Source organism: Narcine bancroftii, chromosome 3, assembly GCF_036971445.1.
Source record: "Narcine bancroftii isolate sNarBan1 chromosome 3, sNarBan1.hap1, whole genome shotgun sequence".
NCBI classification, from domain to species: domain Eukaryota; kingdom Metazoa; phylum Chordata; class Chondrichthyes; order Torpediniformes; family Narcinidae; genus Narcine; species Narcine bancroftii.
Genome location: NC_091471.1, coordinates 212,928,476 through 212,951,192, shown reverse-complemented (window position 1 = coordinate 212,951,192; position 22,717 = coordinate 212,928,476). Strand labels below are relative to the sequence as shown.

Genomic DNA, 22,717 nt, shown 5'->3' with positions numbered 1-22,717 from the left:
AATCTTTTACTTTTAATGTACTTATAGAAACCCTTTGGATTTATCTTTACTCTGTCAGCCAAAGCCTCTTCATGCCTTTTTTTGGCCTTTCTAATTTATTTCTTAAGATTCCTTCTACACTCCTTGTAGTCCTCCTTCAACTTCTCAGCTCCCTGCTCTTTATACCTCTTGTACACCTCCCTTTTTCTCCTAACCAAATTTCCAATATTCCTCGAAAACCAAGCCTCCCTATGACTTCCAGCCTTTCCTTTGATCCACACTGGGACATAACTACTCTGTACCCTCAAAATTTCTTTTTTGAATTATAAGGAGTTTTTTGAATTTTACAATATAATATATAACTATTGATCAATTGTGCATAATGCAAACATCAATGAAAATATTTGAAAAAGAAAAGAATAAAAAGATGGGATGGGGAGAAGGGAGGGGGGGCAGTGGGAGGAGTACAGGAAGTAATAAGGGGATGGGTTAGCCCTTTGAATGGAGAGGGGAGCTGGAGGAAAGGGGATGAGGGAGAGAGAGACAGAGACATGGGGAGAAGTTTAATAGGAAGTGATATTAATGCGTCTGGTGGAGGGTGCCCAGATAGAATATTAGGTGTTGATCCTTCAACTTACAGCTGGCCCTAGTTTGACAGTGCATAAGGCATTTGTCAGGTGTATCAGTGGGAGGTCTGTGTTATTGCAGCAAGCAGAAATGATCTCCCTGTCCAGTCTCTGATAAAAGGAGCACCAGATGCAGTAGAGGACTCCTACAGAGTCACAAGGGTTGCTTCACTTGGAAGGACTGTTTGGGACCCTGAATGGTGGTGAGGGAGGAGGTGTGGGCACAAGTATGGCACTTCCTGTGGTCACAGGGATAGGTATCGAGAAAGCGATTAGGCATGAGTGGACGAGGGAGTTCCGGAGGGAGGGTTGGCGGAGGGGGAAGGAGAGGGGTAGATATGCCTGGATCAAGTTGTAGGTGGTGAAGATTGCGGAAGATAACATGCTGGATGCGAGGCTGCCACCAATGACTTCCTTCCTGTCAGCCTGTACTCCTTCCCCTGCCCCTTCCTCCTACCTCTCCTCTGCTCCCCACCTTTTTATTCAGAACCCTGCCTGCGTTTAGCTCATACCTTGACAAAGGTCTCAGGCCCAAAATGTTTACTTCCTATAGATGCAGCATTATCTGCTGAGTTTCTCCAGCACTTTTGTGTATTGCACCCTACCCCTGCATCTGCAACTTTCTTGTTTATTCTCCTTGATTAGAGCATTTGAGTTACTTCTCAATTCAATTAGAAACACAAAGATTTCAAAAAAAATTGTAGTTTTACTCTGGCCATTGTTAAATTAGGAAGGTTCCCATCACTTGCCTGTTATCATCACATTATGTTTGGACTCAAATCAAATGTGGTATAATTGATGCAACTCGAATGAATTAGGAACAGATCACACACAGAGTCTTCTCCTCCCCAGTCTTTTTATAAGATGGATCTTTGCTGATCTGCTTGTAGATGTTATTCCCACCCTTTGCTGAACGCAAATCACTCCACTATTTCCTGAAATGTATTCAAAAACTCTTCTGTTGCTACTTTGGGGGAAAATTCAGTTTAAGGACATGATTGAAGATTTTCTTATTGTCATTTAATAGTACAGAACATGGAATATTGCACAAAATTGCCTTCTGCCTGCTGCAAGGCAGATAGAGTCACCATTGGTGTCATCCAGCACCCCTTATAGTACGACAGAAAGAGAAGCAAAAGAAAGTCCCTTCAGAGTCACTGTAGGCTTTTTCAGGGGCATTCTACGCTAAGAATGCGCCTGAAGAAGCAGAAGTGGCCCTTTAAATTGCCGTTCAGGTGGCAGCGTTTAAAGCACAACGCTGGCCACCTGAAGGACACAGCTGCACAGGATGCGGCTCTGAGCACACTCCGGCTCCTGCCCAGTGTCAGCTGTGATCAGCAGCCTGACCCTTTAACATCTGCTTTCAGCCAGCTGTATTTAGGTGGCTGGGTGAGCCGCTGAACTGAGCTGATTATCCCTCTCGGAGGAGGGTTACGTAGCTCGCCTCAAGAGCGTCTCCTGCACATTCAGGTGGCCTCAAAACAGCAACATCTTGCCTAAACGTGCGGCTTTATGTGCGGGGCAATTGGCCACCTGAAAGTGCCTTGTGTGTCTATGAATTTGTTCCAGCGCTCTCACATCCTCTGTAGCTTTTTTTAAATATATATTTTATTTAATATAAAACCACTTAGCAAACATATCACAATATTTCAAACCTAATCCATGCACATGTGTTATTTTATAAAAAAGAAAGTAAAGAAATACAAAAATAGAAAAACCTCCTATAAATCCCCCAACCTCCTACAAACTAAAGACAAGAAAACCACAACAGGACCACTTCACTTTCCAATACTTTTAAAAATATATATTCATAAAGATCTCTAGGAAAAAAGGCATGTTTGAGGTTCATTTAAATTTTAATGCCAGCAGTTTGTAAATATGGACTCCATATTTCACGAAATGTATGACATTTATCTCTTAAATTGTAGGTAATTTCTAAGGTGGAATACAACTCCGAACTTTCACATGCCACCTATCCATTCCCAAATCAAGTTATAGCAATACATTTTCTAGCTATTGCCAAGGCAATTTGAACAAATTTTACTTGATACATATTCAATTTTAATTTAGATTTAATTCATCTAACATCTCCCTGTAAAAATAACATTGGATCCTGTGGGAATCTTACTCCAGTTATTCATTCTGATAAATTACCCAAATCAAGCCAAAAAAGTTTAATTGTGGAACACTGCCAAATTGAATGCAAAAAAGTACTAAATTCTTGTCCACATCTAAAACATAAATCTGAATAAATATAATTAATATTATGTAACTGTTGTGGTGTTAAATATAACTGATGAATAAAATTATATTGAACTACACAGACTCCTGCTTGATCCATTGGCAACCCATGCTCCAATATGAAGCCTCAGACTCAATCAGGAAGTCTTCAGTGCTTGAGGTCCTTGGGGAACCCTTCTTGCCCTCAGCACCCTCTTGAATCCAAATTCTGCTACCTGGTTCCCATGAGGCAGTCACCAGCAGCCTGCAGCCTATGACGTTCCCCCGAATGCAAGTCTCCCACAGCCTGTGCGGGTCCTCAGCCACTGGTCTGCTGCTGTGGTCACCATCCTGTTGGGTCATCTCCTCCTCAAGGCCTTAGGGGGGGTGCTTTTCCCCATTTCTGGTGCCCCAAATCTGCACCCGCTTGTGACTGCTGCCCCAACACATTCACTGCCCAACACAGGCACTGCCATCTTGGGCAAAGATCCCATGGTTTCAGGTTTTTTTACAGACCATTAAAGTCCTGTACAGAGCCACTGAATCAGGACCAGACAGTTGAACCCTTAGGAGCAGTGCTGTGACAGTTCTCAGGAATAAAACCCTTTGAACTGCATCCTGTATGTTTCTATCATACCTAAAAATCTAATAGGCCCATGCTGTGCAGGCATACTTCTATTTGTGAGGGTTGGGGTTGTGTGGGATGTGGATACGTGCCAGATCAGCTTGGATGAGGAGAAGGCCTTTTATACAATATTGTACATGTACATTGATGCTCATACTCTGCAAATGAGGAAGAGGGAAGGGAGGGAATTCAGGAATTTGTTATAACTGCTGTTCATAGACCTCAATGGCACAATTTATCAGTGGGATATGAAATGCCTCTGCTTGCACAATGAGGTCTTCAAAACCAGGATATGTGAGTGATGTCTTTGGCCCTCACCTGCATATCCTCCATTACCCACACATTTGCCCTTGCCCGCTCTGCCCTCATGTGCAACAAGGACAGGATTCCTCTTGGCCTCACCTGCCACCCCTCCAACCTACGCATCTAACAAATCCTCTGCCACTTCTACCACTAGACACATAATCTCCTCTCCTCCCCTCTCCACCTTCCACAGGGACTGCTCCCTCTATGACTCACTCGTCCATTCCTCCCTTCTCACCAATTCCACCCCCCTTGTGAATCTGCAGGGGTCATCTCCTGCATCTGTGGTCTCCTGTGCATTGGAGAGACTGGGCTCAGACTAGGAGGTCACTTTGTTGAGCACCTCGGCTCTGTCCACCACCATCTCCCAGTGGCCACCTATTTAAATTTCCCACCCCATTCCCTTGTCGACATCTTTGCCCATGGTCTCATGCATAGCCTGACTGAGACCACCAGCAAATTGGAGGAACAACACTTCATTTTCCATCTGGGTACTCTCCAACAGATGGCATTAATATGGACCTTTGATTTCCGTTAGCCCCACCACCTATCCTTATGTCTCCTTTCCTCCAGCTCTCTTTCTGTCTCTGTATCTCTCCCTGTGTCTGTCTCTGTCTCTTCCCTTTTCCCTCTGACACATTTGGATCTATGACATCTATACCTGTGTGGCTCTGTACGGCGATAAACACCATCTACAAATTCGCTGACGATATCATGGTACTGGGTTGTATAAAGAAAGGGCGATGAGTCAGCAAACAGGAGGGAGATTGAAGACTTGGCTGAGTGGTGCACCAACATCAACCTTGCACTCAATGTCACCAAAACCAAGGAGCTGATTGTTGACTTCAGGAAGGGAAAACCTGAGGTGTACGATCCAGTGATCATTGGGGATCAGAGGTGGGGAGGGTGAGAAAATTTACGTTAACTGGATATGAATGGTACACGAGAGAGGAAAGGTGAGAATTGGCTGGGGAGGGGGTTGTTTTTGTCTCTGTTAATGCAGAGAGTCACTATCTTGGAGGATCTTTCTTGAATCCAACACACTAATGGCATCATGAAGAAAGCTTGTCAGCGGCTCTACTTCCTCATGAGTTTGTGGAGGTTTGGTATGACATTGGAAACCCTGGAAAATTTCTACAAAGGTGTGGTGGAAAATGTGCTGACTGGCTGTATCACAGTCTGTTATGGGGACACCAAACCCCTGAGCATAAAGCCCTGCAAAAGATAGAGGACACAGCCCAGGACATCACAGGCAAAACCCTCCCCAACATCAAGAACATCTATAGGGAACGCTGCCATCGGAGAGTAGCTGCTATCACCGATTCACACCACCCAGTACACGCTCTATTCTCGCTGCTGCCATCAGGAAAGAGGTGTAGGTGCCACAAGACTCGCACCACCAGGTTCAGGAAAAGCCACCATCAGACTCCTCAACAATAAACTCAATCAGAGATTCATTTAAGAACTCTTACTTTTGCACTTTATTGTTTTTTTTCTCTCTTTCTGTATTGCACAGGCAGTTGATTATATTTCTTTATTTGCTTACATATGTATATTGTGTACAGTTTTTTTATGCCCTATCAATAGTGGTAATTCTGCCTCACCTACAAGAAAAAGAATCTTAGGGTGTTATGTGATGTTGCATGTACTCTGACAATAAATCTGAAAATGTTAGCTCTGCATTAACAGAGACAAAAACAACCCCCTCCCCAGCCAATTCTCACCTTTCCTCTCTCCTGTGTCCCATTCATATCCAGTTAACAGCTTTTGTCTGTTAGTCTGTACTCCTCCCCCTCCCATTCTTCCTTTCTCCCCAACCTTTTCATTCAGATGCTTGTAGTGCTCGGAGTCAGAGATGGAATGTTGCTCCTTAGGAATGCTGTTGTATCTTGAGTAGATTCAAGATGGAAGCCTCCACGTGAAGTCTGGCATGTGTATGCTCTTTGCTTAGTTAATAAATCTAGTTGTTTTTAAAAAGAACCCAAGTTTCTTTATTGTAATAGAAGAAACATCACATGGTGCCAGGAGTGGAAGAAACAGTGAAGTTCTCCTATGCACAGGAGAGAAATGAAAAAAGAAGCATATAGTGTGCATAGTGAGTAAAAGTCAATATCAATAGTGAAAAATATGGAGAGTTTAAATATTCCTAATGCTGTAAATTGGACTGGAAATATCAACCACGAGTGGAGGCTATTTAAATAGAGCTTTATGCTGTACCTGCAAGCCATTTGAATCAATAGTGCACTGGATACACAGAAGATTACACTACTACTTACTGCGGTGGGACCTCAAGCACTAGAGGTTTTCAACACATTTATTTTTGCCAAGACAGAAGACCATAGCAAATTTGACAAGGTTATCAAGATGTTTGATAAACACTGTTCTCCAAAGAAAAATTAAATATTTGAGAGGTATTGTTTTGCTTGTGCATGCAGCTGCAGGGCGATAACTTTGATACTTTTTTAACAGACTTAAAATTAAAAGCAAGAACATGCAATTTTGGGTCTCTGCAAGATTCAATGATCCGTGATCAAATTGTGTTCAGGATTAATGATATGAAAGTGAGAGAGAGGTTGCTGTGAGAGACAGAGCTTACCTTAGTTGGAGCTGTGAAGATACGCCATGCCAATGACTTAGCTCTGCAGCACGTGAAAAAAATTTGGTTGTAGTGTAAAACCAGTGAAAATGAAGGGATAGTCATAGCCATTGTGTCTGGATCACAAAAATATGGAGAGACATTCAATTGTAAACAATGTGGCACTAAACATGCGCTAAAGCAATGCCCAACTCATGGAAAAGTTTGTAACAAGTGCAAAGGACAGAATCACTATGTAAAGCAATGTTTTTGCAAAGGGTAACAAGACAGATGTGAAAGTGTACACATTCTCGAAGAAGCTGCTCTCAGTGATACACTTTTTGTGGGCATGGTGGTGCAGGAAGTGAACAGTGTCAAGAAGGATAAATGGACTGTATCATTGCATACAAATGGGACAAATATTCCTTTCAAGCTGGACACGGGCAAAAATGAATCTGATCTCTGAGCACCACAACAGGGCAATGATGATAAAGATGTACAACCTGCTGAGTTCCTTCAACATCTCTATATTTTTAATGAAATGTTTCCCATCAGACAGAGCTTCATGAATTTGCGTGTCATCCTTGCGCAATGATCTATCTCTGTATCGTTCCAATTTTAGTATATGTGCTGCCAATGTGAGCACAACTGTTTTAATCTTATTGTTAAATCTCACGGGAAGGACGTGCATAAAAGGGGCCACAATAGCAGACAGTCAGAGAAGAAGAAGCTCCGTTCAAAGCCTCCTGAATGACTTCAGCATTTTCTGCTGGGACCTCTGGTTGATCCACATCATTTCAATGGTTCAATGGAAATTCTTATGTCGTAAGAAGGTTCAGATAGAATATGAAATCCCTCCATTTGCTTGTATCTTTCTCTGGAGGCAGCTCAGTTGGCGTAGTGATTGGTGCAACACCTATGCGACACAAGCAATCGGGATTTGGTTTCAAATCCCGCGTTATCTGTAAAGAGTTTATATGTTCTCCCTATGTCTGCATGGGTTTTCCCCAAGGGATCCGATTTCCTCCCACCGGGGCTATAGATTAATTGGGTGTGAATTGGGTGGCAAGTGCTCATGGGCTAAAATGGCCTGTTACTGTGCTGTACGTCTAAAATTCAAATATTTAAAACTTTCCCAACCTTATAGCCTCCAGATTTTTGCATGTCAAATTTAAAATTGTACTGTAAAATTGGATTAGCTATATTTGACATAATAATTTGGATTGTTCCATTTTTTTTTGTAGTCAGGATCCCTGGAATTTGATAATGATGACAAAGGTATTGAAGAGAGCACAGAATGCAAGGATGGGAGAGTCAAAATTCCTTAATGAAATAAAATTCTTTAATCATTGCTCACTCCAACATGTGGAACAAATGGAAAAAACAAGAACTTCTTTGCAAAGTAAGTTGCACACATTGTGGGAACATTTGATAACTTAAGCAGAAAATTATTTTTTTAAATTTAGATTTAGACCTACAGCTTGGTAATGAGTCTTTTCGGCCCACAAGCCCCTGCCGCTCAATTACACCCAATAACCTATAACCCACGGTACGTTTTGAATGTTGGGAAGAAATTGGAGCAGACATGGGGAGAACGTACCAACTCCTTACAAACGGCCCGATATTCGAACCTCAGACCTGATCGCTGGCAATGATACAGCATTGTGCTAACCGTGCCACCCCATGCTAAGGTGGCAGAAAGGGCAATAACCCGATGTTTAAACAAGTTATTCAGGCATCTGATTGTGTTTTGCTCCTACCATGACAAAGGGCACCGGCCCCAAACGTTGGTTATCCTTTACTTCCTCTCAATGCTGCGTGACCTACTGAGTTTCTCCAGCAGGTTTGTGTATTGCATTTAATAACCATAGAGTTTACATTTAAAGTGATTGGCAGGAGTAGCAGAAGCTTCACAAGGACCATTATCATGGATAAAGTGATTAGAATTTAGAATGCTTTTGTGATGGATTATGTTATATTTTATATTGTATGAAGATAAATTGTGGCAGTTTTTTTAGTGTAGGTCACATACAAACACTTCAAAACATCTCATTTAAAATGCCAGAACTCTGCTTAAGCCAGACAGTGCAGGCTCTGAGTACCTTTGCAAAAACTTTGAAGAATGCCTATAAGGACTTCACAAGTAGGTGTTAATTGGACATGCTGTGGATTATTGTTTTGGAAAGCAGCAGATTAGAGTATTGCAAGATGAATATAAAAGTAGAGTTCTATCTGACTATTCATTATAATTTTTTTCTTGTGAAAGTTCAGAAGTGGTATGTTCATCGTACAGATGGAGGTTTAATGCAATGTTATTGAAAAAACAGAGTTTGTTACTTTTGTTAAAGAGCATATCTCTTTATTTTTGACTGAGAATATTAATTCTGTGGATAGTCATTTTGTAGTATGGGATGCGTTAAAAGCTTATTTGAGGAGACAGGTTATTAGTTATTCTACGAAAGTTAAGAAACAATTTATGGCAGAAAGTTTAATGTTGGAAAATCAGATTGCTGAGTTAGAGAAAGATTTTCAAAAGGATGTGACTGAAGGCAAAAAAGCTGCATTAGCGAAATTGAAATTACGTTATAATACTTGACAAACTTTTCAGTTTGAGCGTTTAATTAATCGAACTAAACAACGTTATTATGAGTTGGGAGAAAGAGCTCATAAGGTACTTGCTTGGCAATTGAAAGCTGAGCAGGCATCTAGGACTATTAATGCCATTAAAAAGAATTCAATAACTACCTATAAGCCTCAAGAAATTAATGACCAGTTTTATTCATTTTTATTAAAAATTATATACTTCTGAGGGGAAGTGGGATAATGGTTCTATTGAATCTTATTTATCTAAATTGAAGTTACTGGTATTAGATGAGAAAGGTATCCAGGAAATGGAATCTCCATTTACAGATTTTGAAATTAAGGAAGCTATACAGGAAATGCCAAATGGGAAGTCCCCAGGGGGATGATGGACTTCCTGTGGAATTTTATAAATTTTTAAATGATTATTTATCTAGTGTATTTGGAGATGTGTTAAAACAAATTAATGAAGAACAGAAGTTGCTGGAATCTTGTTCAAGTGCTTTAATAACTGTTATTCCAAAAAAAAATAGAGATCCATTAAAAATGTCTTCATATAGACCTATTTCTTTATTAAATGTAGATTATAATATAGCCAAGGTATTAGCTAATAGTCTTGCTACATATTTACCTAAGTTGATACATACTGATGAAACATGTTTTATTAAGAATAGAAATGCATCTGATAATATTCTTCAATTAATTACTTTGGTCAATGCATACCGAAAGCAGCCTAACCATTGCACTCGATGCAGAAAAGGCTTTTGATAGGATTGAGAGGGATTTTTATTTAAGGTGTTAGAAAAGTTTAAATATGGCCCTTTTTTATTGGTTGGGTTAAAGTTTTATATACGAACCCAATTGCTAGGGTGGTGACAAATGGTCAGATTTCTTTACCATTTAGGTTGACTCATTCAACTCGGCAGGGCTGCCTTATTTGCATTGGCTATTGAACCATTAGCTCAGGCTATTAGGCAAAATGATGAAATTAGAGGGATGAAGGCTATGAATGAAGAATATAAGATTAATTTATTTGCAGATGATGTATTGATATATATTTGACGGAACTGGAATGGTCGTTGAAAGCAGTTACAAGAGTGTTTGTTGAAATTTGGAGAATTGTCAGGATATAAAATTAATTGGGATATAAGTGAAATATTACCAGTTGGAATAGGAGATTATTCAGAATTTAAAATTATTTCAAAATTAAAGTGGACAAATAAAATTAAATATTTAGGTGTGTTTGTAGACATTGATTATCATTCATTATTATCAGTTAAATTACATGCCTATATTAAAATGGATTAAAGCAGATTTGATTAAGTGGAAAGATCTTCCATTAACTTTGATTGGAAGGGTCAATTGTATTAAAATGAATATTTTTCTTCAAATTTAATATTTATTTCAGTTAATAACTTGTTTACTTAGAAAAGTTTTTTTCCAGGATTTAAATAAGGTAGTGTGGGAGCTTTTATGGAAAGGTAAATTAGCTCAAGTGGCATTGTATAAACTTACATGGAAATATGCATTAGATGGACTTCAGTTACTACATTTTCAAAATTATTATGAAGCGGTCCAGTTGAAGTTTATTAGCAGGTTGATGGATTTAGATTAGCTGGGCTAAGGTGGAAATGGCATGTATTTCTGAGGTTAAGGTAAATGAATTTATATTTTGTTGGAATTTGAATTTGCTACAGGAATATAATATGCCGGTACTGAAACATTTGTTAAAGATCTGGATTTTAAAAAATAGGGTTTTGGGATCAAAAGATAAATTATCAATTTAATCAGCTTATTCCTTTTTGTTTAATAATTATTTAAAGAGTTGGGATTTTAAAGGTATAAAGACAATATAGGATTGTTTTGAAGAGGGACAATTTCTTTCTTTTAATCAATTGAGAGAAAGATTTGATATATCTGTAAATTCTTTGTTTCTGTATTACCAACTTTGAGTCTTGGTAAAGGATAATTATGGTGGAGAGATGAATTTACCCACTTTGTTGAGATTTGAGTCTTTGATTTCCTCTGCACCAAAGAAGTGTTATATTTTTGTTATGTATAATTTGTTGCAAGATAATATGGATAAACCAGATTGGGAAAAATCTGAACTTAAATGGGAGAGTAATTTAGTGTTTATTTTTCCTGAAGATGATTGGGCAGATATGTGCCAGGACAATATAATTAAATTGACAAATGTAAGATATGGAATGGTTAATTATAATTTTTTACATCAATTATATTTGACTCCAGAGAAACTGAAAAAATATGGGTTTAGTAATTCAGATTTATGTTTTAGATGTGATTCATGTATTGGAACTTTTCTACATGCTGTTTGGACGTGTTAAAGTTCAACCATTTTGGCAAGGAATTAAAGTAGTTTTGGAAAAATTGTATAACCTTACATTACCATTAGATCCACAATTTTTTTGTTGGGTAATTTGATTTCGTTGAGGGGATTAGGTTTGGATAAAATTCAAATTGCTTTTGTATGTTTGGTGTTATCAGTAGCACTAAATGTGTTGTGAGTACTTAAAAAGATAATATGTTAACATAATGAATTAAAGGTTGTATTGGAAAAAAATTACTTATTATTTACATGATAATTATTCCCTTTTTGTTAGCAAATGGTCTCTGTATTTGAAATATATGCATTTAGCTATATTTTGAATTGTTTTCAACATTTATTATTTTTATATAAATAAATAAATAGATAGATATTTATTTATATATATATATGAGTCCCGCATCAGACTTGTCAGCCACAAACGAGCCTGCAGCTGACGTGGACATTTACCCCCTCCTTAAATCTTCGTCCGCAAAGCCAAGCCAAAGAAGAAAGAAGAGTAAATAAATAAATAAATTTATATATATTTTTTATATATATATATATATATATATATATCTTCTTTGGCTTGGCTTCGCGGACGAAGATTTATGGAGGGGGTAAAAAGTCCATGTCAGCTGCAGGCTCGTTTGTGGCTGACAAGTCCGATGCGGGACAGGCAGACACGATTGCAGCGGTTGCAGGGGAAAATTGGTTGGTTGGGGTTGGGTGTTGGGTTTTTCCTCCTTTGCCTTTTGTCAGTGAGGTAGGCTCTGCGGTCTTCTTCAAAGGAGGTTGCTGCCCGCCAAACTGTGAGGCGCCAAGATGCACGGTTTGAGGCGATATCAGCCCACTGGCGGTGGTCAATGTGGCAAGCACCAAGAGATTTCTTTAGGCAGTCCTTGTACCTTTTCTTTGGTGCACCTCTGTCACGGTGGCCAGTGGAGAGCTCGCCATATAACACGATCTTGGGAAGGCGATGGTCCTCCATTCTGGAGATGTGACCCATCCAGCGCAGCTGGATCTTCAGCAGCGTGGACTCGATGCTGTCGACCTCTGCCATCTCGAGTACTTCGACGTTAGGGATGTAAGCGCTCCAATGGATGTTGAGGATGGAGCGGAGACAACGCTGGTGGAAGCGTTCTAGGAGCCGTAGGTGGTGCCGGTAGAGGACCCATGATTCGGAGCCGAACAGGAGTGTGGGTATGACAACGGCTCTGTATACGCTTATCTTTGTGAGGTTTTTCAGTTGGTTGTTTTTCCAGACTCTTTTGTGTAGTCTTCCAAAGGCGCTATTTGCCTTGGCGAGTCTGTTGTCTATCTCATTGTCGATCCTTGCATCTGATGAAATGGTGCAGCCGAGATAGGTAAACTGGTTGACCGTTTTGAGTTTTGTGTGTCCGATGGAGATGTGGGGGGGCTGGTAATCATGGTGGGGAGCTGGCTGATGGAGGACCTCAAAATGAGTGGTGGACTAGCCTCGCCAAACGAACCCAGCTCAGCGCGGACATTGGCGACTTCAGGGGTTTCTACGAGGCTCTAAAGGCTGTGTACGGCCCCTCACCCCAAGTCCAAAGCCCGCTGCGCAGCTCAGACGGCAAAGTCCTCCTCAGCGACAAGATCTCCATCCTCAACCGATGGTCAGAACACTTCCAATCTCTTTTCAGTGCCAACCGCTCAGTCCAAGATTCCGCCCTGCTCCAGCTCCCTCAACAGCCCCTAAGGCTAGAGCTGGATGAGATTCCCACCCTGGATGAGACATATAAGGCAATCGAACAACTGAAAAGTGGCAAAGCAGCAGGTATGGATGGAATCCCCCCAGAAGTCTGGAAGGCTGGCGGCAAAACTCTGCATGCCAAACTGCATGAGTTTTTCAAGCTTTGTTGGGACCAAGGTAAACTGCCTCAGGATCTTCGTGATGCCACCATCATCACCCTGTACAAAAACAAAGGCGAGAAATCAGACTGCTCAAACTACAGGGGAATCACGTTGCTCTCCATTGCAGGCAAAATCTTCGCTAGGATTCTACTAAATAGAATAATACCTAGTGTCGCCGAGAATATTCTCCCAGAATCACAGTGCGGCTTTCGCGCAAACAGAGGAACTACTGACATGGTCTTTGCCCTCAGACAACTCCAAGAAAAATGCAGAGAACAAAACAAAGGACTCTACATCACCTTTGTTGACCTCACCAAAGCCTTCGACACCGTGAGCAGGAAAGGGCTTTGGCAAATACTAGAGCGCATCGGATGTCCCCCAAAGTTCCTCAACATGATTATCCAACTGCACGGAAACCAACAAGGTCGGGTCAGATACAGCAATGAGCTCTCTGAACTCTTCTCCATTAACAATGGCGTGAAGCAAGGCTGTGTTCTGGCACCAACCCTCTTTTCAATCTTCTTCAGCATGATGCTGAACCAAGCCATGAAAGACCCCAACAATGAAGACGCTGTTTACATCCGGTACCGCACGGATGGCAGTCTCTTCAATCTGAGGCGCCTGCAAGCTCACACCAAGACACAAGAGAAACTTGTCCGTGAACTACTCTTTGCAGACGATGCCGCTTTAGTTGCCCATTCAGAGCCAGCTCTTCAGCGCTTGACGTCCTGCTTTGCGGAAACTGCCAAAATGTTTGGCTTGGAAGTCAGCCTGAAGAAAACTGAGGTCCTCCATCAGCCATATATATATATATATACACATATATAATTTATATTTTTGGCTCCCCTTAAGGGAGCTGGCTAAAGGGTGGGAGGGTGGGTTTGGGATTTATCTTGTAAAATCAATTTTTGATTATTGGATTGTATGTTATATTTTTTTAATCTTTAAATAAAGTTTGAAAAAAAAGGAAAGCAGGAAATGAATGAACTCAGAAGATTAGGTCTGAAGCCGCAGTCTGAGAGTCTCATGTGGTTTTTCTCTGATAGAGAGAGAGAGAGAGAGAATTCATTTCTACAGTTCAGCAGCAGCAGCTGGGACTGGAACAGGACAAGCTGGCAAACTTGTGGAAAAACCCCATTTTGAAGATGGGTTGTGAGTTTTTAGTTCAACCTGGTCAAAACCCTTGTGGTCCATACAAGAGGAGATGGTTGGCTGTATAATGTTTCACTTGAAATAAGGGAAACAGAAGAGGAACTCTGTGATGACCTGAAAGAAAGAAAGAGATTATCATCTGGAAAACCTTGATGGGGCAAGTTTCTTCAGCAGGACACTGAAGTGGCTGATCAGAAGGAATCAGTTGTGGATGTCCAACGAGCAACAAATCTCTCTCTGAAAACTGACAAGAACCTTCCTGAGCGGTAACCATTGACCCTTCAAGTACCAAAGCCTGGTGAAATTCATAAATGTTAAATTCTGTGCACAGTTTAAGAATTGCCTGCAACCAGTGAACTTGGAGGAGTGAGAAGTGAAATTGGACTGTGAATCAAAGAACTTTTTTGGTGGGCTGAACACCTTTGTGCCTCAATTCAATGGTGCTAATACAGCATTATGTACATTCATATTGACGGGTTTGATAGGGAGAAGTAAAGCTGATCACTGTGGTCTCTTTATCTGATTGCTATTAGAGGTCTTTAAAGACTCTCCCAAAGTTTCTCTATTTTATTTTGCTGGCCACTGAAGATTGTGAGGGCAAAGCAGTGGGTTGGTGGTAGAGGAGATAGAATTTATAGTGTGACTGTTGCACTACATAAAGATGGAGTGGATTTAATGTACTAGACCAGGGGTGTCAAACTCAAATTCACAGAGGGCCAAAATTAAAAAACTTGGACTAAGTCGTGGGCCAAACTAAATATTTATTGAAAATTTTCAACAACATCTGCATGTTTTCTCTTCTTTCAACATATGTAATGTTAAACTTTTTCTTATTAAAATAAATGTTTAATAATAGTTTTGGTTAAACTCTTTCCAGAAGCATTAAAAAATGAGAAATAAAATATTCAATAAATAATATTTCTCTATAGCCTTTAAGCTCCTTTTAAATGTATTTTTTTTCACAAGCCAACAAGTCAAAAAAATAACAACTTGCTTCAATGAAAATCCAATCTTTCAACTATGAACAGTCCAAAGTTAACCAAAGAAAATATTAATCCAAGCTTATCTTGCTACACTGTGATTTACTCTGATGCACCTGGGTCTAAACCAGATACTTGGCATCTCTTCTTAGATGCAAGTTCATCAAACTCTGGGGTCAGAGTTTGTCTCCCACCTGTCTTGAAAGGTCCTGTTTTCTGTGTTTCGTTTGGCCATTTTTCGTAAGGGGTTTATTACATGTGAGTTAGACGACAGGTCACAGATACTAATGAAAGTAAAGAGAGGAGGTGGGGGCAATTAGCGGGCTGACGGGCTGGAGCCAATGCATTTGCAAAGCATTCTGGGATTTGTAGTATTAGCTGTGCATGCACTATACTGGCGCGGCGGCCAGCGGGCCAGCTCTAATACATATTTGATATGATCTTGCGGGCCAAATATAATTATATCACGGGCCAAATTTGGCCCACGGGCCTGAGTTTGACATGTGTGTACTAGACCATCCCTCCCTATTAACTTTGGGCAGCACAGTTAGGGTAGTGGTTAGCACAATGCTGTTATGGCACCAGCGATCGGGATCAGGGATTAAATCCCGCACTGTCTGGAAGAAGTTTGTAAGTTCTCCCTGGGTCTGTGTGGGTTTTCCCCAGGGACTTTGGTTTTCTCCCACCGTTTGAAACATAATGTAGGTTGTAGTTTAATTAGATGTAATTGGGCAGCATGGATTTGTGGGCCCAAAAGGTCATTTCTGTGATGTATGTAAAGTGTGAGAGTGAGTGCTTATCATAATTGAGGTTGGGGAAGGATTTTCTGGCTTAGCTTGGCTTTCTTCTGAAGGCCAAGACTTGTTTATTTAAAATACTTGTTCACATATGAAAGGAAGTTATACTTCTGTAATGCATCAAATAAATTTAATAGAGATTGGGTCCCCAAGTCAGAGATTTTGATTAAAAATTTGTAAAAATGTAATGATTTCTTTGAGTATGTAGGAGTTGTTCAGAGAAGCTAATGATATTTAATATGTGTGGAATCTTTTGAATTGCTTTATTATCCATAACAAAATCATTTTTCTAATTTCCAGCAATTGAAATTGAAAAGGCTATCAATACTTGGAGACTGGTAAAGATTTTTGAGATGTGGAATAAACAATGGATTGAATTTCAACCAGTAACCGATGCTGGAGCAGTCACAAGGACACCCCAAGCCAATAATGGGTAGTTACCATGTAATCTGTAAACACTGCCTAAGTGAGCTGTTGCTATGACTTCTTAGGCATTTCCGTGTGCAACCGGAGAAGGGGGTATGACCCTTCAAACAATCTATAGTATTCTGAATTGAATCATTTGCTGTTCCAACTTTGTTTTGTATACCATTTAATTAAAATTGAAGCATGATTTCAAGGAAGTCTCTATGATCAAATGGAAGTGAACTCTTAATGAAGTGAAGAATGCTTTTCAGCTCTTTTAAAAAAAAACTCAGATTTTCTGTGTTGCACTGGAGAGAATAGATCCTGGAATCTGGAGCCAAACACAATCTTCCAGAAGAACTCAGTTGGCTGAGGAGCATTGGCTTATCTCCCATTGAACATCAGGCAAATTGTCTTTCGATTTTCCGGGTTGTTGCCAAGCTCCAGATCTTGTACTTTAGTTTGTCTAAGATTAACATTTAGAAAGCCCTCACACTGATGACTTGATCCCCTGTAACCCCTCCCCCTATGACCTGGCCATAAAGGTCGACTTCCCTGCCCCCTTCCATTCATTTGAGCACATGGAGCTGGGCCAACTGAAATCTAATGTGTATTGAAGCCTGTCATTCCTCACTTAGCCTTTGGAGTCATTGATAGAGCGTATCAATTTAATACATATTAATTTTCCACACAGGATGGACAAGCTGCTGAGACCCAACAGACTTGAAATTGATCCACAGACACCCGGAGATGCTGAATGGTACAAGCAGTGGATTGCCTGCTTCAAAAACTTCCTCGAAGTTGCAGCAGGTCTGGTGGACTCTAATGAGAAGAAACTTAAGGTCCTGCAAGCTAGAGTTGGCCACTGAGCGTACCTGGTGATCCAAAACTGCACAACCTACCCAGAGGCTATGGCAAACTCTACCGACCCCAGCAGAATGAAGTGTACTCACAATATCAACTGGCCTCAAGGAGACAGCAACCTGGTGAGTCCATGGACAAGTTCCTCTGAGCACTGTATGACCTGGGGAGAGACTGCTGAGGCACTGCTACAGCCCCCATGCTTGTAGCCCAGTGCGTGGAGGAGCTGGTTCAAGGTGCCTGCGTGGCTGGAGTAAGGTCTGAATACATTCATCAGAGATTGCTCAAGGAAGACAAGCTGCCCCTGAAAAGAATCTTCCAGCTTGCCAGGACTCTTGACTCGGCCCAACACAACACCAACAAGATCGCTGTTAAGAACGGGGCCTCCATGTTGGGACCCGGCATCACAGATGGCCTCCATGAAAGCGAGCCATGATCCCACTGCTGCTGCCATCACAATCAGACACCCAAAGTGCTACTTCTGCAGCCATCTGAAGTCCCCCTGATGACTTTGTCCAGCTAAGGAGACGATCTGCTCAGGATGGAGGAAAAAGAGACATTACCAGTGTGTCTGTAAGCCCAAACCCTCCCAAGCGAGGAATGAGGCACTGACATCGCATCTGGCCCCGAACGACTCGACTGCATGCGTGACTCGGGAGTCACCGTCTTACCTTGTGTCTCCTCCGTCCTCCTGGGTGACATCACCTCCACCTTCCGCTGCCCGGATGACATCACTTCTTCATTCTTCCACTGATGCGACAATGTGGTCAATATGGGAGCTGCCATCTTACTGGTCAGACCTCTCTTTCGACAGCAAAGTCGATGACCCGATCCTAGCCTCCGTGACTCTGAACCAGGGCAGTTCTCATCCGATTGCCCACTTAATGATGGAGATCGAGGTAAATGGGAAAAGAACAAACTTCCTATTTGACAGTGGGAGCACAGAGAGCTTTATTTTCCTGGACACTGCCCAGAAACTAACTCTCTCTCTCTCTCTCTCTATCTCTCTCTCTCTCTCTCTCTCTCTCTCTCTCTCTCTCTCTCTCTCTCTCAGACCCACAAGGAGCACCATGTCTATGGCTGCAAAGGACCAATCCTCTGAGGTCTGGGAGTACTGTGTATCATCGTTAACAGTGGGGGAGTGAATGTTAGGATAACTTTCATTTGCTTGTAATGCCACAGCCCTGTATGCCGATACTCCTGGGCCTTGGCTTCCAGAACCAGTTTAGGAGTGTGACGATGGTGTTCAGAGGACCACAACCACCCATAATGGTACCCAACCCCTTACCAGCAGCCCCCTCCCCCCAGCAACTGGCCCCTGCCTGCGGCTTCTCAACCCTCTGCATATCCCCTCTATCGTTATTCGAGAACCTGACCCCAGACTGCAGACCCATTGTTCCAAAAATCAAGAGCTATAGAACCGAGGATTGACATTTATGAAGTCTGAAGTGCTGCGACTCCTGGTAGAGAGGATCGTAGCTCCCCGTTCGAGCCCATGGAGAACCCAAGTCCTGGTGGTCAGTAGTGGAAGCAAACCCCATATAGTGATCGATTACAGCCAGACGGTCAACCACTTCATTCAGCTAGACGCTTACCCCCTCCACCAGATAGATGATATTGTCAATAAAATAGCCCAGGTTTAGATAATTTATTTTGTAGAAATTTATAAATTTCAGAAATAATTTTTTTTTTAAATCATCTTTAGTAAGTAATAATTCTAGTGAAGACTCTCTAGGTAGTCTTAAATCATGACTTAATTGTTCTAATAATTTTTTTAAAACTTGATAATAAAAAAAGGTATTTGAAGGAATTTGTGGTTAAAGGTTAAAAATTTCCCAGCTTCAAAACAATTTTAGATTTTTTAAATTCCCTTTTGATTCCAAACGTTTAAAAATTGATTATCTTCAGTGAAAGAAAAAAGTTTATTCTGATGTAAAGGTGTTTTCATTGAGATCTTAACCTTCTGTTTGATCATCAATTTTATTCCATAATTCAATTAGATATTAAATTATTCCATAATTCAACATCATAAATCTAGAATGAAATGGGAGCTGGACGTCGATAGAAAGATTAATGAGAATGTATGGAAAAATATATGTAGAGATAGTATGACTAAAGTAATAAATGTACGTTATAGATTAGTTCAGTATAATTTCTTACATCAATTATATTTGACTCCATTTAAATTGAAAAATTTTCAGCTTTGTTCTTCAGATATGTTTTAGTGGTCAAGAGGTAGGTACTTTTTTCATTCAATGTGGACTTGTTCCAAGTGTTATGATCCCAAAGGACCCCAAAACCCAACAGCAATAGACATTCACCATGATAAGTAGTTACTTAAACAAATGTTGCTTTTAATTATGTTTAAATGAAAACAGGATCACTATTAACTTAACTAACCCAACTTAACCCCCTTCTAATTCTAAGCGCACATATATGTAATGTGTGTGTAAATTTAAGAAATGTTATTTGGTTCACAGTTCTTTCTCACTTCTCATTCTTCCAAGTTCACTGGTTGCAGGCAATTCTTATACTGTGCACAGAATTTAACATGCATGAAGTTCACCAGGCTTTGGTGCTCAAAAGGTGAATGTTTACTGCTCAGGAAGGTTCTTGTAGGTTTGCAGAGAAAGATTTGTTGTTCCAGGATTTCCACAACTGAGGTACCACCATTAGTCACCTCAATGTCTTGCTGATGAAACTTGCCCCATCAGGGTTCTCCAGATGATAACCTCTTTCTTTCAGGCTACCAAAGAGTTCCTTTCTGTTCCACTTATTCTAAGAGAAACATCAGACAGATAGCACTTCCAGCCATCTGCCACTCTGGAGCTTCTGTTTCAGTTCCAACAAGCTTCTCCAGGCTTGTTTCAGCGGTGTGTCCCTCTCTCCATCTGAGATTCTAACTGCCAGCCATATGTCCTTCTCTCTCTTACTTGCAAACCCCACGACCTTCTGCAGCAAACAATAGGAGTTAGTCTTCTGCTCCCATCTATTATTTTAGGCAAACAAACCTCTCAATGACCTCTGAGTGAGCATTTTGCAGGGAGGTCAAAGGCCTTGCAAAAAGGTTCAACACAGACAACCTGACTCTTCCAAGACAATGGTTCATTCATTTCATGACATCATTTCAATTAGCACCTATTTGTGAAATGTGCATAGCATTCTCCATAGTTTGTGTAAAGTCACTGAATATGAATTCTTCAGTATTTCAAATAAGATCTGTTTTAAAGTGTGTGTATGTATGTATGTAACCTCTAATTTTACCAATTTATCTCCCAAAAACATCTCCAAATATTTCATCACTCGAGGTTAAAAGTTTTTGGCTGCAAATTAAATCATTTTTAGAGCAGATATTAAAAATAGATTTACTTTTTGATCCAACATTATTTTTGTTAGGAGATATTAAATCAACGGCTTTAAAATTGAAACTAAATATGTATCAAATTGAATTTTTACGTTTATCACTAGCGGTCTCCAAAAAATTCTTAGCTATTACGTGGAAATCTGATTTAAATTTAGGGATGAAAAGATGGCATAATGAAATGAAAAGCCTGTATTCCTTTAGAAAAGATTACGTATAATTTGAGAGATAAATATTCTTGTTTCATTAAAGTTTGGAACCCTTACTTGAAAGCTGTTGATGTTAAAGTATGAGGTCTCGGTCCTCTCCAGTGGATGTCTCCGCTCCTGCAACCAAAAAGCTTTTTAGTTATAAAATGTTAAGATTAAATAATGATCTCCCTTTTCTTTTTTTGTAGTTGGGGTAGAGAGGAGGGAGGGTATTAGTTGGGAGGTTTGGAAGGTTGAGTTTTTATTTTAGATCCAGTAATTATTATTGTTTGTGATGATTAATCTTAAATAAAATATAAAAAATATAGCCCAGTACAAAGTGTACTCTATGATTGACCTGAAGTCAGCATACCATGAACTCCCCCTTTGCCTGGGGGACTGTAAATACACCGCCTTCGCAATGGATGGTTGACTTCATCACTTCCTCAGGGTGCCCTTCAGAATCACTAATAGCATCTCAGTGTTCCAAAGAGAGATGGATTAGATTGTAGACAGGCATAAACTGACAGCGACGTGCCCCTACCTTGACAATATCACCATCTGTGGCCATGACCAGCAAGACCATGATGTAAACCTGGTAAAATTTCTCAGCACAACCAAATCCCTTAATCTGACTTATAACACGGAGAAGTGTTATAGTACCATTCACGTGGCCTTCCTGGAATGAGTCGTGGCACATGGTGTCATTGCCCCCGATTCCCACTGCATGAGTCCCCTTGTGGAACTCCCGATAACACAACCTCAAGGTGCTGAGACGGTGCCTGAGGTTCTTTTCTTACTCTGCCCAGTGGGTGCCCAACTATGCTGATAAAGCCTTGGTAAGATCCACAAGCTTTCCCTTATTGGCAGAAGCCTGGGCAGCATTCGACCAAATCAAAGGAGACTTTGCTAAATCCATGATGCATGCCGTGGATGAATCTATCCCATTCCAAGTAGAGAGCACTGCCTCCAACTTTGCACTAGCTGCCTCTCTCAACCAGGTGGGCATGCCAGTAGATTATCGTTCCTCACTCAGCCTTTGGAGTCATTGATAGTGTGTATCAAAAAGGTCCCCCTCTGAGCTAATGGCCAGCACTAGCCAATGGATGCTCCAAGTGCTTAGGATAATAATCTATTTCCTGAAAAACAATTTTCTATTCTTTTAATCCCTTTTTTCTCCCATTCTCTAAAGGAAAGGTTATCTATTGTAAAAGGGAGTAACTTGTTTTGCGTCAATATTAGTTTTGGTAATTGATAATTTGTTTTATTTCTTTCTACATGAATCTTCTTCCAAATATTGAGTAGATGATGTAATACTGGAGAACTTCTATGTTGTACCAATTTTTCATCCCATTTATATAATATGTGTTCAGGTATCTTTTCCCCTATTTTATCTAATTCTAATCTAGTCCAATCTCTCTTTTCCCTTGTTTGATAAAAATCTGATAGGTATCTTAATTGTGCGGCTCTATAATAATTTTTAAAGTTTGGCAGTTGTAAGCCTCCTTGTTTATACCATTCTGTTAATTTATCTAGTGCTATCCTCGGTTTCCCCCCTTTCCATAAAAATTTCCTTATTATTTTCTTTAACTCCTTGAAGAATTTCTCTGTCAGTTGTATTGGCAATGCCTGAAATAGGTATAATATCCTTGGAAATATGTTCATTTTAATACAGTTTATCCTTCCTATTAGTGTTAGTGGTAAATCTTTCCAATGTTCTAAATCGTCCTGTAATTTTTTCATTAGTGGATAATCATTGAGTTCATATAGTTGGCCGAGATTTTTATTTATTTGTACACCTAGGTATCTTATTGCTTGCATTTGCCATCTAAATGGTGATTCCTTCTTAAATTTTGAGAAATCC

The 22,717-nt window shown here is 40.4% G+C and overlaps 1 pseudogene; it reads right to left on the bottom strand.

Annotated features, from left to right (window-relative positions):
• Nucleotides 1–6,875: 6,875 nt before the first annotated feature.
• Nucleotides 6,876–6,974, bottom strand: LOC138759714 (U6 spliceosomal RNA; annotated as a pseudogene).
• Nucleotides 6,975–22,717: the final 15,743 nt, after the last annotated feature.